At 49.9% G+C, this 15648-nt stretch overlaps 1 long non-coding RNA gene across 1 annotated transcript; it reads right to left on the bottom strand.

Annotated features, from left to right (window-relative positions):
• Nucleotides 1-686: 686 nt before the first annotated feature.
• LOC146870374 (uncharacterized) lies at nt 687-15402 on the bottom strand. The gene is made up of 3 exons (XR_014959380.1): nt 15307-15402; nt 15160-15212; nt 687-1160 (listed from the first exon to the last, which is right to left on the bottom strand). It is a non-coding gene; the product is annotated as an uncharacterized LOC146870374 (long non-coding RNA).
• Nucleotides 15403-15648: the final 246 nt, after the last annotated feature.

Here is a 15648-nt window from a genome sequence, read left to right as displayed (position 1 = left end):
TTATTGGTGCTGTGCTTGATACACAAACAAGACTGGGAGTGGTCCATGATGGAGTTCTCTTCAAGGTAGCCAGTCATCTGGGTGTTTATGTGTCTCTCAGTGACTTTGTCCACCACGGGGTGCAGGGAGATGGTCAGATAGTTCATCTTGTCTGTTGGCTCATACTGCCAATGTGCTGCTTATTTGAAAGTAGAGACCGGTCTACACGGTCTTCCAGAAGGTGTCCAGAGATGGTGTGCATGTGAGCTCTGCTGGTGGCTCATTCAATGTCTTGGATGCATGCAGATAAATATTTTCATACTTGGCACCATTCAACACCCAATTCTCAGATTTGATCGACATTCCATGGACAATGTTCAGATTTGTCCTGAAACTTTAACAACGAATTGGCCATGAAATTCATTATTTTGCACTTACAAACACATGAAATTTGCTTTTGGAATGATGAGTACACCCTGTGAATCATGGTTTGCATGCATTTTGACACAAGCATTGAGGAATTCTGTGCCAGATTTAACTCCTTGTAAAGTCAAGTTGTGCACGATTGACACCCTGTTGAGTCTCTGTGATGCAGGAACATACACCACAGGATTGTAATTTTGGACTCTTACTTGCAAATATTGTACAATGGTAACATTTCATTGTGATATACTGATGCAGGAAAATGACTTGCAGACAGGGTATGTGTGTTGAGTTTGTTTATTGTCACAAACACTTCTAGAGGCAACTTTCCATATACATGTATTGCTTTTTGTCAGTCACAATGTGATGTGCTCAAGTGAAATAATTGTTTATTATCCTGTCCCTTCGGGCAATGCCAGCAGCATTGGCAGTGTTGTGTGGGCCACCTCGTTGATCTTCTTCATCATCTTGGTCATCGGCCGGTGCTGCAGGCACTTCGATCCAGGGAGCATTTGTGCGGACACAAATGTTATGCAATACACAACATGCTATTATTATTTTGTTGACCATTTCTGGGCTGTACAGAAGTTTGCCACCTGTAATGTCCAGGCACCGGAAATGTGACTTGAGCACGCCAAATGTTCGCTCCACGATCCCACGTGTGCGTCGATGTGCAGCATTGTACTGCCTCTGTGCCTGGGTGGTGGGGTTTCTAATTGGTGTCATCATCCACGGGCATAGAGCATATCCTTGACCACCTATGGGATGGAATAGGTAGATGTGTAAATGATTCATTAGGCATACGATGTTGGCAGCGTTGACATATTTTGCTATTGTTCTTTTTGCTATATTTTGACTTAGGTTGGACATGTGTTGCTTCTGGCTATTTAGCGGCATCAATGCTGAGTACATTGTCTCAGTGTTGATTCTCCAACCATTCTTTTTGCAGATGTTTGCTGCACGGTTGCATATGTGTCACTACAAGTGTCCAAAATGGGAATGATGCCTGCTGAATAACCAATGACACCGACAGGCAGTCTGGCTCTCCTAACATCTAGCCATAGCACTGATCCACACTTGTTGCAGTCACCGCCATGTGAATGTTCAGATGACTTCAGCCACACATGGCACAGCTGACATTCAGACATGCATCTCATGCTGATGGCAGACCTGTGACACCACACAAGCCACGCGATTGTATGTCCCAAGGTAATACGGAGTAACAGATCACAGCCACCTCACCTGCAGGGCCCACTGGGGACAGTGAAGGTTGGCACACACCATCAACACTGACTTGTGACACCACGTGAACTTACTGGCCTGCATCATCTGTCACTAGCAGTGCATTAGATTCACATGACACAACTTCTCACACTCATTCTCACTATGTGGTTTCTTCAACAAGATCAGACTGTCCACACACTTCCCCATGCTGATACACATGGCATGGCTCACCTTTGCACACTTCTTTGCATTTGTAATGGATTAGCCTTTGACAGGTTAATTACTACACACAAGTGGCGACCAAATACACATCCACTTACTCATCGGGCAACCAGATGACACACCATATGACAAGGTTGAGGCTGGGAAATATTTGTAAAAACCAAAGGAAATGATGGACGGAGTGTTGAACATTGCAAGCACTCACCCCCAGTCAACTGATCTGGGTTTAATCCATCACCGTTCTTTAGCCCACTCTGCCACCCCAGTTCAGACAAGGCCATATGCAAATCAGTCTGACCCTGTGCCTCATGGGAACAGTCCAGCCCGAACTGCCAAGCCATGTCTTCCCTGGACCGGAAACAAGCTTCCTAGGACCGGTTTCTGGCATTTCAGCCGTCTTCAGCCAGGCTTGCTTGAATCCAGTGGCAAAGTGAGCAAGGGACTCACGTCTGAGCATACCCTGCCAACTTATGGCGAACAAAGCAAAAACCAAAGGAAATGATGGACGGAGTGTTGAACATTGCAAGCACTCATGGGTATTCCCAGACGTGGGACCCGTGCTCACTACACCACTGGAGTCAAGCTATCCTGGCTGATGACGGCTGATAGCCAGAAACCGGTCCTAGGATGCTTGATTCCGGTCCAGGGAAGACATGGCTTGGCAGTTCGGGCTGGACTGTTCCCATGAGACAGGGTCAAGACTGATTTGCATATGGCCATGTCTGAACTGGGGTGGTGTAGTGGGCAAAAGAACGATGGATTTAACCCAGATCTCTTGACTGGGGGAGAATGTCTGCATTGTCAGCATTCCGTCCATCATTTGTTTGTTGTAACGCTGGGAAATATTTGTGGCAGAGTGAGAGAGGAAATGCTACTAAACACCATCAACAGCAGCATCCAACCACACTGCAGTCAACAGCAATGGCGTAGTATGGTGGTTTAATGACACAATATCCGCCCTATGCATGCACATTTTTCCCACTCTGCACTTCCTACAATCAAAGTGCTTTCTTAGAACCTTGGTCACAACAGACCGCAGAATTGACACACTGATTGTACATGTGTGAGTACTTGTGAAACGTTGGCTCACCCTTATAGGTCACCGTGAAAAGTACTGCAACATGATCATCTTCATCAACCATGCGACCACACACCGTACTGGTATACCAGTCCTGATGACTTTTATAAGGTACATGGATAGCCAGGTACTGTGGGTTACTCTACACCATGGGTACTCACATACTTTCTCTCTGGTCCCAATTTTGCTGTGTGGTTTGTGTCCCTGTGGCACACAGGTGGGTGCGGGGTCAGTGGGGAAGGGGCCAGGGCTAGTGAGTAAGGGAACTGCCATGTGGTTGGACACAGACCCCTGGTGCGCACACCCTTGGTCACTGAGCCACCAGAACTGGCATACACACATCTCTCTCTCTCTCTTTCTCTCTCTCTCTCTTTCTCTCTCTCTCTCTCTCTCTGTCTCTCTCTCCCTCTGCCTCCCTCTCTCTGCCTCCCTCTCTCTGTCTCCCTCCCCCACTCTGTCTCTCCCTCCCTTGCTCTGTCTCTCCCTCCCTCGGTCTCCCTCCCTCGGTCGCCCTCATCCCTCTGTCTCCCTCCCTGTGTCTCTCTGCCTCTCTCTCCCTCTGTGAACTTCTGTCACCTCCCCCCCTGGCAGCCTGGTCTGGGACAGCTTCTTGGGCACACACACAGCCACACCCCAATACATCACAGGTATTTCATGGTGCATTTACTTGTTAACTAATTTTTGTTGTGTTTCACCTCTTGGTGCACATGCAACTCCACTCTGTCTATTGCTGGACTCGCACAGCCCCCGTGGGGCGTAGTATCTCATAGTCTGCGCTGTTGCCGCAGTGTTTGGTGGCAGTCTTGTGAAATCTGCAGACATGGCACACAGGTACAATGTCGGCAACGGACACGACCAAACAAGACAGTCTTGCCAGGCCGCTGGCAGCACCTGTGCCATACTGTGAGTAGCCATGCTCTACACAGTGGAGCCTGTATACCTCATCCTCGTACACAATACATCAAATTGTGCACATCCATTTTGTGCCCCCCCCCCCTTTCAGGACCTAGGCAATGTATTTACATTCTCCCTCTAGATGGGTCAACATGATAGTGTATTTTTGGGGGCGTGGCTTGGCGACCCAACATGGCGGACGTGTGCTGAGCGAGCTCCGTCCGGCCCACCGAATATCCTTCATTTATCCTGACTACCCCCGCATATGAGTGACTGCCACGACATCACTGCAGCACCGGGCCCTACGCAGTGTCACCCGGTGTAATTTTGGGTCGCCGACTGTAGCAGACAACGGAGTGCTCGAGCCTCGGCCGGTGTGAGGCCTCGATGGGGCACGACCTGGCTGCCGGCGGTGAGGCCGGGACATCGCGTCTGAGCCTGCGGGCGGTGACTGAAGTGCAGGGGGTGGCCTTGTCCCCGTTTGTCGCTGCGGAGAGTGGAGGTATGCACCCTGGGAACGCCTGAAGGGCTGCGGCTGCTAGCGGGTGATTGTCGGCTGCTCCGGGACGCAGCCCATGGCAGGTGCCTGACTGGGAGGCCCGGCGGCTAGATCGGGACGCGACGGTGAGGAGATACGCTGGGGTGCGGGACCTGTGACTAGAGATCGGGACCCTTGGCCGCTGAGACACATCCGCCCCCATTGTGCTTTGGTGGTGAGTGTGTTGGCAGCAGTGTAGGCCGGTAGTGAGGGCCGCCGGTCGCTGCAGTGAGACTGGGGCATGCTCCCCTTGCAGTTCCCCCTCCCCCTGTATGCCAGCCAGGGATCAGCGGCGCAATCGAGCCGCGTAAAGGGTGACGGAGTGAGTAGCAGGAAGTCACGTAGACGGCGGGGGAGTCACCGGACCCGCCTTAGGCCCCAGCAGCTATGTGCCTTCTTTCATCCCTCCTGAACCCACCCGGGCCTTGGGGAGTGTCCACATCGGCCGCAAATCGGTCTGCGTGGGCGCTTCCCGGGTTCTTGAAGCCGGTGATTACTGTCTTGGCCACTGAGACGCACTCGCCCCCTATTGCTTTGGCGGTGAGTGCTTTGGCGGCAGTATAGGACGGTAGTGAGGGCGGCCGGTCGCTGCGGTAAGACTGGACCTGCTCCCCTCGCAGTTCCCCCTCCAGGCCTGCCAGGGATCGGCCCGAGGCGATTCTTCACCCTCCCAGTGGGCGGCGCCGTCCCTGCGGAACTGGGTCCTGGACAAACGTGCGGTGACTGGTGCCGCCCCGCCTACGCCGCTGACACGGCGGCTTTGCCTTGAGGGACGGCGAAGAGAGGGGAGATAGGGCGCATCCGTACGGCCAGAGAAGCTTGCGCAGGTACTCTATCCCAGAGACCGAGGTCTGCCTGGAGGCGCGACTGGGGTGCAGAGATTGGGCGGCCCCCCGATGTTTGAAGAGGTGGAGGAGGGGCCAATTTGAATGATCGGAAGCCGCACACGGAGCTCATAGGCTGCTAAGTAAAATTAGAGACTGGAAGGGGATGTGGGAGTGCTTAAGGTGACGCACTGCGGGGTCCCTACAGGAGATGAGGTGGAAGGTGTCAGCTCCGTTGGCGTCGCTAGCGGTGGGGCCTCGTTTTGGGATCCGGCGAGGGGAAGAGAGATCGCCCGCATTGAGTAAATACCAACACCTGGAGAAGCGCACGGGGTGCGGAGACCTGGCGGCCCTCTGGAGAGTAGGTGACATAAGAGGCGGGAGTCCCGGGGGAGCGGAGCAACGCCAGTTTGCCAGGGCTGAGAGGACAGCCACCTCGCATGGAGTTTGTATGCCAGACTGAGATATCGGAGGCTGGGTGACGACGTGGGAGTACTTAGGATGTCACACTACGAATCCCACCTTTGGTGAAATCCTTGATGGAAATGTGACCTTTGCCGGGTTCCGAGAAGCACTCTGTGTTCTGGAAACAGGTACGCTTTGCTGTGTTCTTGACTGGTACAATAGAGTTCCCATCACTCACCATTTGGCAGTTTTTCTTCCTCCTCATCCTTGACAGACACTGGAGTGGTGGATACCCCCTTGCCCGGAGGGGGAGCTTGTCCCGCAGCAAGTCAGCAACCCTCGGACGGTTAGAGCACGACAAACAGACATGGGGAAGCCCAGGGCACGGCAGACGGGTCCCCCTCTTGAACAGGATGTAAGTAGAGGGACGCAGGACTCCAAGGACATGGAGGCTGATCAACCGGATACTTTTGCACAACGGCAATTTGATACCCTCCTTGCGGCCATCAAAGACACTAAGGATACCTTACACCAAGACATTGCAACGGTCTCGGTGGTGCTGGGCCTTCTGAGAGCTGAACATGCAAAGCTCTCAGATAGGGTGAAGCAGGTGGAGGGCTCACTGGAGACTATGGTACCGATACAGCAGGGGCTGCAAGGGCAGGTGGGGGACCTATCCCAGAGAGTTCTACAACTGGAAAAGAGAGCAGAGGATGCGGAAGGGAGGGACCGTAGAAGTAACATTCGAGTGGTGGGACTGCCGGAAGGTGAAGAAGGCATGGATATGGTGGCTTACTTAGAGGACTGGCTCCAGCGGGTGGTGGCGCCGCAGGGCCTCTCCACATTTTACACCCTTGAACGAGCGCACCGAGTGCCGGCACGTCCGCCTGCCGCTGGTCGGCCTCCACGGACGGTGGTGGCTAAGTTGCTGCACTTCAGAGCCAGAGACCTTTTGCTGAGGAGAGCACGAGCAGAGGGCCCCTTTGCAGTAAGCAACAGCAAAGTGACGCTATTCCCTGATACACCTTGGAGGTACAAAGACGGAGAGCCTCGTTCTTTGAAGTGAAGAAGGCGTTCAGTACGCCTTAATGTTCCCTGCTCGTCTAAAAATTATGATGAAGGAAAGACTCACTTCTGTGAGGACCCACAAACAGCATGGGACTGGTTGGAGATGTATCGGGCGGGTGGCTCCCCTCACTCGACCTCGAAACGCCAAACAATGGGACAGATGTGTGCAGGGAAACGTTTACGACAACGAAGGCACCGGACAACTGTTCAGAAACCCAGCCCGACACGTCTGGCCGCAGAGCGCGCTGAAGTTCTGAAGACGGTGACCGCAGTGATGCAGTCCAGAGACACTCCCTCTGAAACGGACTCCGAGGCTAAGTATGGAGAGGAGGACATAGACTCAGAGAGCTCGCAGGCTACCAGTGAGGTCCCGCCGTCGGTGACACCGCAGACTGCTGATGACTTGTAGGGGGTTATTGTAGGAGAGGGTCTAGATTATAATTACTTGTATGGTGCAGTGGGGGTTGGCCTTGCTACAGGGGGAAAGCGGTAGAACACTGCGGGAGGTATAGCCTGACGGAGAAGCATTGTCCTGCGAGGGAGTGGCTTTCTGGGGGGGAGACTGGGATTGGAAGGGGGCCTGGGTTAATTATGAGGATAGTCAGCTGTTGGCGGGCTATGTTGGCAGACGTCACTGATCTTGCCACGCACCTACAGCAGGTCTGAGGGTAGTTTCCTCTAGACCTTTGCATACTTTGCCTATGTAGCGTGGTGAGAAGCATCACCACGGGTTCTGTTGATAGGTTTGGGTGGTTGGCCGTTGGCAATCCGCTCTTGGTATGGGGAGTTTTAGATAAGGGGGTTGTTTGCTTCTGCCAGGAGCACAGAAATGGTTTCAAGTGTGGAGCGGGGGGGGAGCACGATATTGCAGAATGGTGATGGCAGGTGGTAAGCCCGAGCAGTTCCAATTGGTAACCTGGAATGTTCGAGGGATGAGATCACCGATGAAATGCTATCAGGTACTGTCCTATGTTCGGCGTAGAGGGACGCAGGTGGGTATGCTGCAGGAAACGCATATGGCGGAGGGGGAGACGGCACGTCTGGGTAGGCGCTGGCGGGGACAGCTGTATGCTACCACGTATTCCGCTTTCTCCAGGGGGGTCCTGATTTGGATCAAACCGGGGGTTCCCTTTAGGCTCCTTAGGCAAAGGATTGATCATGATGGGAGATACGTGATAATTACAGGTACTATGAGAGGCAGAGAGGTGACATTGGTGAATGTTTATAGCCCGAATAGAGATCAGATTTCCTTTCTGTCTGACCTCTCAGGGATCCTGGCCAACTTCCCACATACAGATCTAATAATAGGGGGGGACTTTAATTGCATAGCTGATGTGCACTGTGATAGATCAACACCCCCGCTCCATGGGACTCCGGTTGAAACAACAGCTAGAGGGTTGAGAGCATGGGCCCAGGGATGGGACTTAAGGGATGTTTGGAGGCTACATAATCCCGGGACGCGGGTCTACTCCTATTACTCCTATTACTCGCATTTATATGATCTGCATACCGGACTAGACATGTTTTGGTGCTCTTCATCCCTGTCCTCCTTACTTTCTGCTACTGAGTATCTGGGTCGATCACTATCAGACCACAGCCCATTGATTATGAGGTTTACTCCACTTCGGGAGCGGACTCTGATTCCCAGCTGGCGCCTTAGTCCTATATTGCTGGAAGATGAAGGATTTCAACACAATCTCGCTGAACGGTTGACAGACTACTTCACCATTAATGAATGTACGGCTAGTTCTCGGCTACTAGAGTGTGAGGCGTGCAAGGTGGTGGTGAGGGGGTTCTGCTTAGGGAAGACAGTTGGCACAAGACGTTTGTTAACACAGGAGTTGGAAGAGATAGAAGCCGGATACTCCGGGCAGATAACTAAGCGGCGGAGGGGGGGGACAAACAGGGGACCGACTTGTGGAGCCAGATACTACTCTCTCCATGTGATATCAATAGAGCCTTCCGGATGTACTATAAGGCCTTATACGATGACCCTGACCCATGTGAAGTTGCATCAATGCAGCGGTACCTGGAGACTCAAGTTTTAGTGCAGCTGGACCGTACCTATCAGACACAACTGTCTGCTCCGCTGGGGGTAGGAGCTATCAAAGAATCGATAAGAGAGATGGCGAAGAGGAAAACACCCGGGCCGGATGGCCTGCCCGAGGAGTTCTATGCTACGTATATGGATATACTGGCTCCTCAATTAGAACGGGTTGATGCTCTGTCCCTGTTAGCTGGACTGTTACCTCCCTCGATTAGGGAAGCATTGGTGATTCCCCTCCCGAAAACAAATTCGGATCAGGCCCCTCTATCCGATTTCCGACCACTTTCCATGTTGAATATGGATTTTAAGATGCTGAGTAAGGCCTTCGCGTTGAGACTTCTTCCCTATATGTGGCAACTGGTCCATACGGACCAATGTAGCTTTATTCCAGCTCGCTCGACGTCAAGTAATTTGAGACGTCTTTATCATGTGATGTTCCACCCCTCCCTTGGCAATTACCCTTATGCCGTTGTGATAGCCATCGACCTGGAAAAAGCTTTTGATTCCCTCCGGTGGGACTTTCTATTCGCAGTTATGATGGGGATGCAGCTGGGAGACGCCTGGTTGCAATGGATTAAGCTCCTCTACAAGAGCCCGAGTGCACGAGTTCGGACGGGAGGCACCATCTCGTCCCCCTACCCCATCTATAGGGGGACTAGGCAGGGATGCCCGTTATCCCCATTGATCTTTGCACTCGCCATGGAACCTCTGGCCGCTCGTATACGGAGGGAGGCGGAGGGAGTGGGGATACCGATAGAGGGAGCGAATCATATCATTTCCTTATACGCGGACGATGTCCTGATTTATTTGAGAGACGGCTCTACGGGAGTCCAGATGATCATGGACTTGTTTGAATAATTCACAGCCTTTTCAGGCCTACAAGTGAATACATGAAAGACCTTTGTCTTTCCGCTTAGGCCTAGCATGCCTCGACCTGTGACAATGCCGAGCACATTGGTATGGGCACCGGTTTCCAGTAAATACCTCGGTATTCAGATGTACCACACACAGATGGATATGTTCGAAGGGAATCTGGGGGGCTTCTTTAAGAAGCCTCAGGTCCCAGGTCACATTTTGGTGCTCACTAAAGTTGCCCCTTATGGCCCGCCTGGCACTTTCTAAAATGGTGATGCTCCCCCTGTTGTTGTTCTATCACTTTGTGAACCTTCCAGTGCTGGTCCCCAGGGCTTTGTTTCAGACGTTGGATTAACTCCTGCATTCTCTTATTTGGGATGGTGGCCGGAACCGGGTATCGTTGCAAACATTGAGGTTGCCGTTGGCTTCTGGAGGACTCGGAGCCCCTGCTTTCGAAGGGTACTATCTGGCGGCACAGCTGCAGTGGCTGACTCGCTGGTGGACCGTAGAGACAATGACACTATATCGCTACCGATGGGGACGGCTCCGGCCAGATTATATCCTCAACTTTTGGATAGGCGGCAAATGATACTACCTATGGGGGTACTGCTTTCTGGGGCGGTGAAATGCTGGGACCACTGTGTGATACTCTCCCGTGCCCGAACACGGTATGCTCCAGGTATCCCCCTCACAGGTATCCCGCAGGCGGGAAGAGGACCACCGCTTACCCACCGACAATTGACTGGGTGGTATGAGGTGGGGATGCACACCATTGGGGATTTTTATAGGGATGGGGAGTGGCTCCCACTACAGGAATTCCTGGAATACCATGTGCTCCCGGCGGGACAGTTCCTGAATTACCATAGGCTAAGACGGGCCATAGTTGAGTTATGGGGACCCCACACTACAGAACTGGGTCAACACTCGGCACTGGAAGCGGTGGCAACTTTGGGCTCGGCGGGCCACCTGATCAGATGGCTGTACTTGGCAATACGGGGTTTGACGCCAGAAGACTTGGGAGGCCTTAAGGGGGAGATGGGCGGCTTCCATAGGTAGGCCTTTCACCGATCAAGAGTGGCAGAAAGTCATACGAAGCCCCAAGAAGGTATCTAGAAACACGGCATTTAAGGTGCTACAGTTTAATGTGCTCCTCAGGACATACCTGACCCCGCATAGGCTAAATACCATTTATCAGCGGACGGACATCTCCTGCGCTAGATGTGCAGCCCTAGACGCAGATTTTGACCATAAGATGTGGTCTTGCCCCCAGCTTGTTGTGTATTGGGGTGAGGTCCTGGCGCAAGTCAATAGAGTGCTGAATGGGACACTGGCTTGTACCCCAGAGGTCTGTTTACTGGGTCTCTATCCCAGGCCACAGGCTCGCAAGCTGGGGCACCGGTTTGTAGATTTAGCGCTTTTATTGGCGAAGAGGCAGATAGCGCTTAGGTGGAAGGCTATAATTACCCCGTCTATAATGCGCTGGGGAGCAGAGGTCACATGATGGGCACGGGCGGAGGAGAAGGCCCTTATTACAGAAGACAGAATCACCAAGAGGCGCAAACCGCTTGCCGAGCGCTGGGGAGCTATTGCCCAGGCATGGGAGTCTAGGGATGATCCGGAGAGGAGTGATAGTGCGGAGCTGGAGACACTGGAGGACCGGACAGGGGTTGAGTGAAATAGTGGGGGCAAACTATTGGTTAGGCGGACCCTGGGCTTGAGACGGGGTGATATGGGTATTTTCTTGCCTCTCGCCCTCTTGTTGGTTTATTTTTCTTTTGTTTTCTCTTTTTCTTGTTTTCTGTCCCCCCCCCTGCACCACCCCGCCTTTGTTGGGGGGGATCCACACTGATAGTAATGAATGTCTCTAGGGGACCATGGGATAGGGGTAGGCCCCTGGCGGGATTCACTTATTGTTTGGTGGATTGGTTACCCTATAAGGGGATTGTGCTCAGTGATGAATATTTGGAGTATATACGGAGGGTTTTGGCCTTATAGAGATTTTCATGTAAGGAATGGAGCGAAGGAGACATTTAGACCTTGGCAACCCCCTTGCAACTATGAATGGGGGGGGGATTCCTGGCACAGATCCCTACATAAACCATATGAGGCATAGGAATGATGGCTTTCTGAAACTGTACTCAAGGTAATGGGGATTTTCTTTGTTTTCGTCTTCTTCCTGATCTTGGTATAATGCAAACTGTACTGTATCACGAAGATCCTTTCTTTTTTTCTTGTCATATGATAACTTGTGCAAATGCCAATAAAAATAATTTTAAAAAAAGAAACATGATAGTGTTTTTTGTGCATGTGGTGTGTTCAGTTGGTACTTACCGACGAGGAATGCATTTCCATATGTGCCATCCTGGAATCCCTGGTTTATGATGCTTTGTCTGAAGACGAATGCATCATGCACACTCCCTGGAAATTTGGCAACAACATTTGTGAACAGTCCGCGGTTGTCCACTATTGCCTGCACATTCATTGAATGGGTGTGCTTCCTGTTGCGGTAGATGTGTTCGCTGTCCGCAGGGGGCACAAATGGTACATGTGTGCAGTCAATTGCACCGATCACTTGTGGTATCCCAGCAATGGCATGGAATCCTTGCTTGATGGCAATCTGCTCCTGCACAGTGTTGGGGAAGTATAGGTTCTGCGGTATCAGGCTGTGTATGGCATCCAAGACAGTGGGGAGGAAGGTTGAGAAGGATGCCTGTGATACTCCACCGACTCTGGCTGTTGTTGGTTGGAATGTCCCAGAGGCCAAGAAGTGCAGCACAGCAAGCAATTTTGTCTGTGGAGGGATATCGGTTGTCCGCTGTGTTGGTGGCGTCAGCCTGTGGGCAATGAGGGTCAGGATGTGCTGGATGGATGTCCTTTTGAGCCTGTAGTGGGCTATGACTTCCTCTGGCCTTAAGTCTGTGAGGTATACACGTCTGCACAGTGAGCGCTGCCTTCTTCGTCGCTGCATGGGTGGTGGTGGTCCTGGTGGTGGTGGCAGTGGCGGTGGTTGTTGTAGTTGCTGCTGCAGCACTGGTGGGAGTCCGAGCTGCAGGATGACTATCTCCATGGCTTCAGTGGCTGTTCTGGGAGGCTCGGCCCAACTCTCCCTTATATACACCCACTTATCTTCAGTTTGAGTCAGGTTTTTATCAGGTGTTAGGAACTGGAGTTAGCGGGAGTTAGCGTGCGTTTTTTTGTAGCTAAGCGTTTTGGAGATAACCTTGTTAATATGGAGCAGCTGTGTTAGCGACTTTTTTCGTGAAATTTCAGTCAGGAACGCCTACCTTGCATATCATTAGCGATATTTATCGCTGGCTTGGAAGGCGATAAGAATCCGGTCGCTATCGCCGGAAAACTCATGCTAACAGGGGTTAGCGTCGCCTTGTTGATTAGGCGATGGAAATATCGCTGCTTTTTCGATGCTAAAGCGGCGATAACAAATTATCGCCGCCTTATTGATATGCCCCCAAGAGAGTACGGCTTGTAAAGTGCAGACAGCATAATGATTCGTATAGAGGGGTAACTCGAGGTCTGGTCGGTCATAGTAGCAACTGGGGAACCATAGAAGAATATGTGCACTGTGCACATGATATGTGCCAAATTATCAACTATGTAATTCAAATACAGAGTTCTGCAGTTTATGAAGTCCCGATGACAAAGTTAATCAGAGTTTGTTTCGTCAATGGAGGGCCCTTTATCACTGCCCATAGTGGGGGATGAACAGATTGAACTACGGAGGCTGTTGGCTGTTCAAATTCTTTAATCAGTTGCATGCTTGCATTATGAATTCCCCCAACGTCATGTCAGACACTGAGTCCAGGGTATATAAAAGAGGGATACCCTGTTTGGCCTACCAAATGCATTGTGTAAAAAGACAGCCCTCAGTAGAATCCTGCGGGGATGTTGCAATGCAGGGAAATATATGTGCTAAGGATTCTCTTCTAAAGTTACATAATCTGCAACAGTTGATATTTTCAAGAGATCTCCAGGTAGGATTCTAATCTCTGAAACTGGAAGCGGAACTAATCTGGTTGATAGAATTAGTTTTAAAGCGTGTTTTCCTGCTGCCTGGTGGAGATGGGATTTGGCTGAGTTGTGGCGCCGTTATTGACTCTAAAAAAAAAATCAAGAGGGGGGGATAAAGAAGGGATAGCGATCCATTCAGCTTCCTTATTTATATACCAAAAAAATCACTTGGGGAACGGATCACTTGTCCTGTGTAACCAAGTTTTTTTAATTTCATATAGTATACCGATAAAAAACCCTCATTTACGTACAGAGGAAGGGGTGGCGGTATATCTTGATTCTCCGCCTTACTCATGAGAACGTGACAGCATCATCATAGGGTTAGTTTTTGTGCTTCCTCCACCTGGAGGTAAACCCCTGGTTAGAGCAGTAGTGATCAGTGATAGAGGGGTTATATACAGTGACTTAAAAAGGTGATTCGTTTAAAAAGACTCGTATAGCTAGATTTGGTGGTTTAATAGGTCTGGATTTGAGATTTAGTAAAAATTAGTTCCGTGCATAGGGAGGTTGATTATGGATCCCCCGCACTTAATATGTCCGTAAAAAATGTCGACATGTTTCAGCCCTAGTATCTGCCTGGTAGGGTCCAGTGGGCTTTCTTCAGGACCTAGAGTGAGAAAATAAGTAAAAAATAGTGTAGGAGACAGTGTGTGTCTCGTGTGATTAACCCTATAATGCTGTCAGGGTTTTTTGGGGACAGGTGTATTATCCTGTTCCTGATGAGGTCAATAGTACCTGTGAAAAGGAGAAAGACAAGACAAACAAACATAGAAGGAGAGTATCAAGAGTATATTCTCCAAATGGTAATGTTGTCTGTGTACTGAGACAGTTGAAGAAACTATAAAATGGCAATTCTTTAGGACAAGGCAAAACTTTTACACAGACCCATAGTGCTGAAAACCATCTCTCTCTGCTCTCTACTAACATGTCCTGTGAACGTGTCGTAGGCAAGTAGTATGGTGTTTGTATTGATATGTCTTCATATACTTTCACTTAAGCGCAAAGCAATCTCTTATTTTCAAATCCTATAATATATTAGCAATAGAGAAATTATATTGGTGCTGAATAACTTATAGCGCGAGTTGTGTTATTGCGCTAGAGTTAACGGTATAAGTTTGAAAAGAAAAGGAAATTGTTGTCTATTCGTGGAGCTCAAAAATGGTGGTAAGTACTCCATATCGTGCCAAATTTTAGTTATTGTTCATCAATGCAGCTGGTAAATGTTAGGCGCTCCAGTGTAGACGTTACATATTAACGAATTAGTGATGTTTGTTGACAAAATGATCGTATATGTATAAGCGTTACATGTCAGAGGTTAATTGTATAATCATAGCGAGTAGAGGTTTTCTATTATGCTTAGGTTTCATACGGGGTAAAACTGTGAACATTGCTTGTCGAACTTATGCTCGTATTGATGCGTGTAAATCTTTAAGGGCTGCAGTGTCGACTTTGCGAGTTAACAATTAGATGGCGCTCATTGTCAAGGTTAAAGAGTAAAGCGGCATTGATTGTGCTGCGAAACGATAATTATGCGAGGTTTAAGAAACATACGGTGTTAAAAGACAAGTCGGATTACCTCATATCATATTCATATGGGCATCAAAGGGTTACCAGTGGGTTAATCACCAGCTGTATAAGAAAAAGAAACAACTCAGGTAAGAAGAATTTCGAGAATACGTTACGGTTTAGGATGGTCTCTGCTCACGTGAAGGTTGGCGTCTACCTGTTACGCCGGTGTAGCACGGCTTGTGCTGTCTCTTCCACTGATCCCCGGTAACGTTTCCCCACTTTCCTGTGTCGTTTAAAAAGTATATTGAAGATGGAGGAAAGACTAAAGGAGTGTGATAAAGTGATGATTTCTGAGAAGAGGTATTCGCTAACACTTTCTTATTGTCCTGTTATTAACTTGTTAGAAAAAAATAAATGGATAAATAAAATCAATTTGTGTGGTTATTTCTTTCCTGTTGTCCTGTTATTAACTAATTAAGAAAAAATAAATGTGTATGGTTGTTTATTTTTGGCCGATTCTATCAAGCTGGGGTCTTCTTGCTCCTTATTATTCTAA

This window comes from Triturus cristatus, chromosome 1_1 (assembly GCF_964204655.1).
Source record: "Triturus cristatus chromosome 1_1, aTriCri1.1, whole genome shotgun sequence".
Taxonomy (NCBI): Eukaryota; Metazoa; Chordata; class Amphibia; order Caudata; family Salamandridae; genus Triturus; species Triturus cristatus.
Note: the sequence above shows the minus strand (reverse complement) of the source record. Positions and strands in the feature narration are given on the sequence as shown.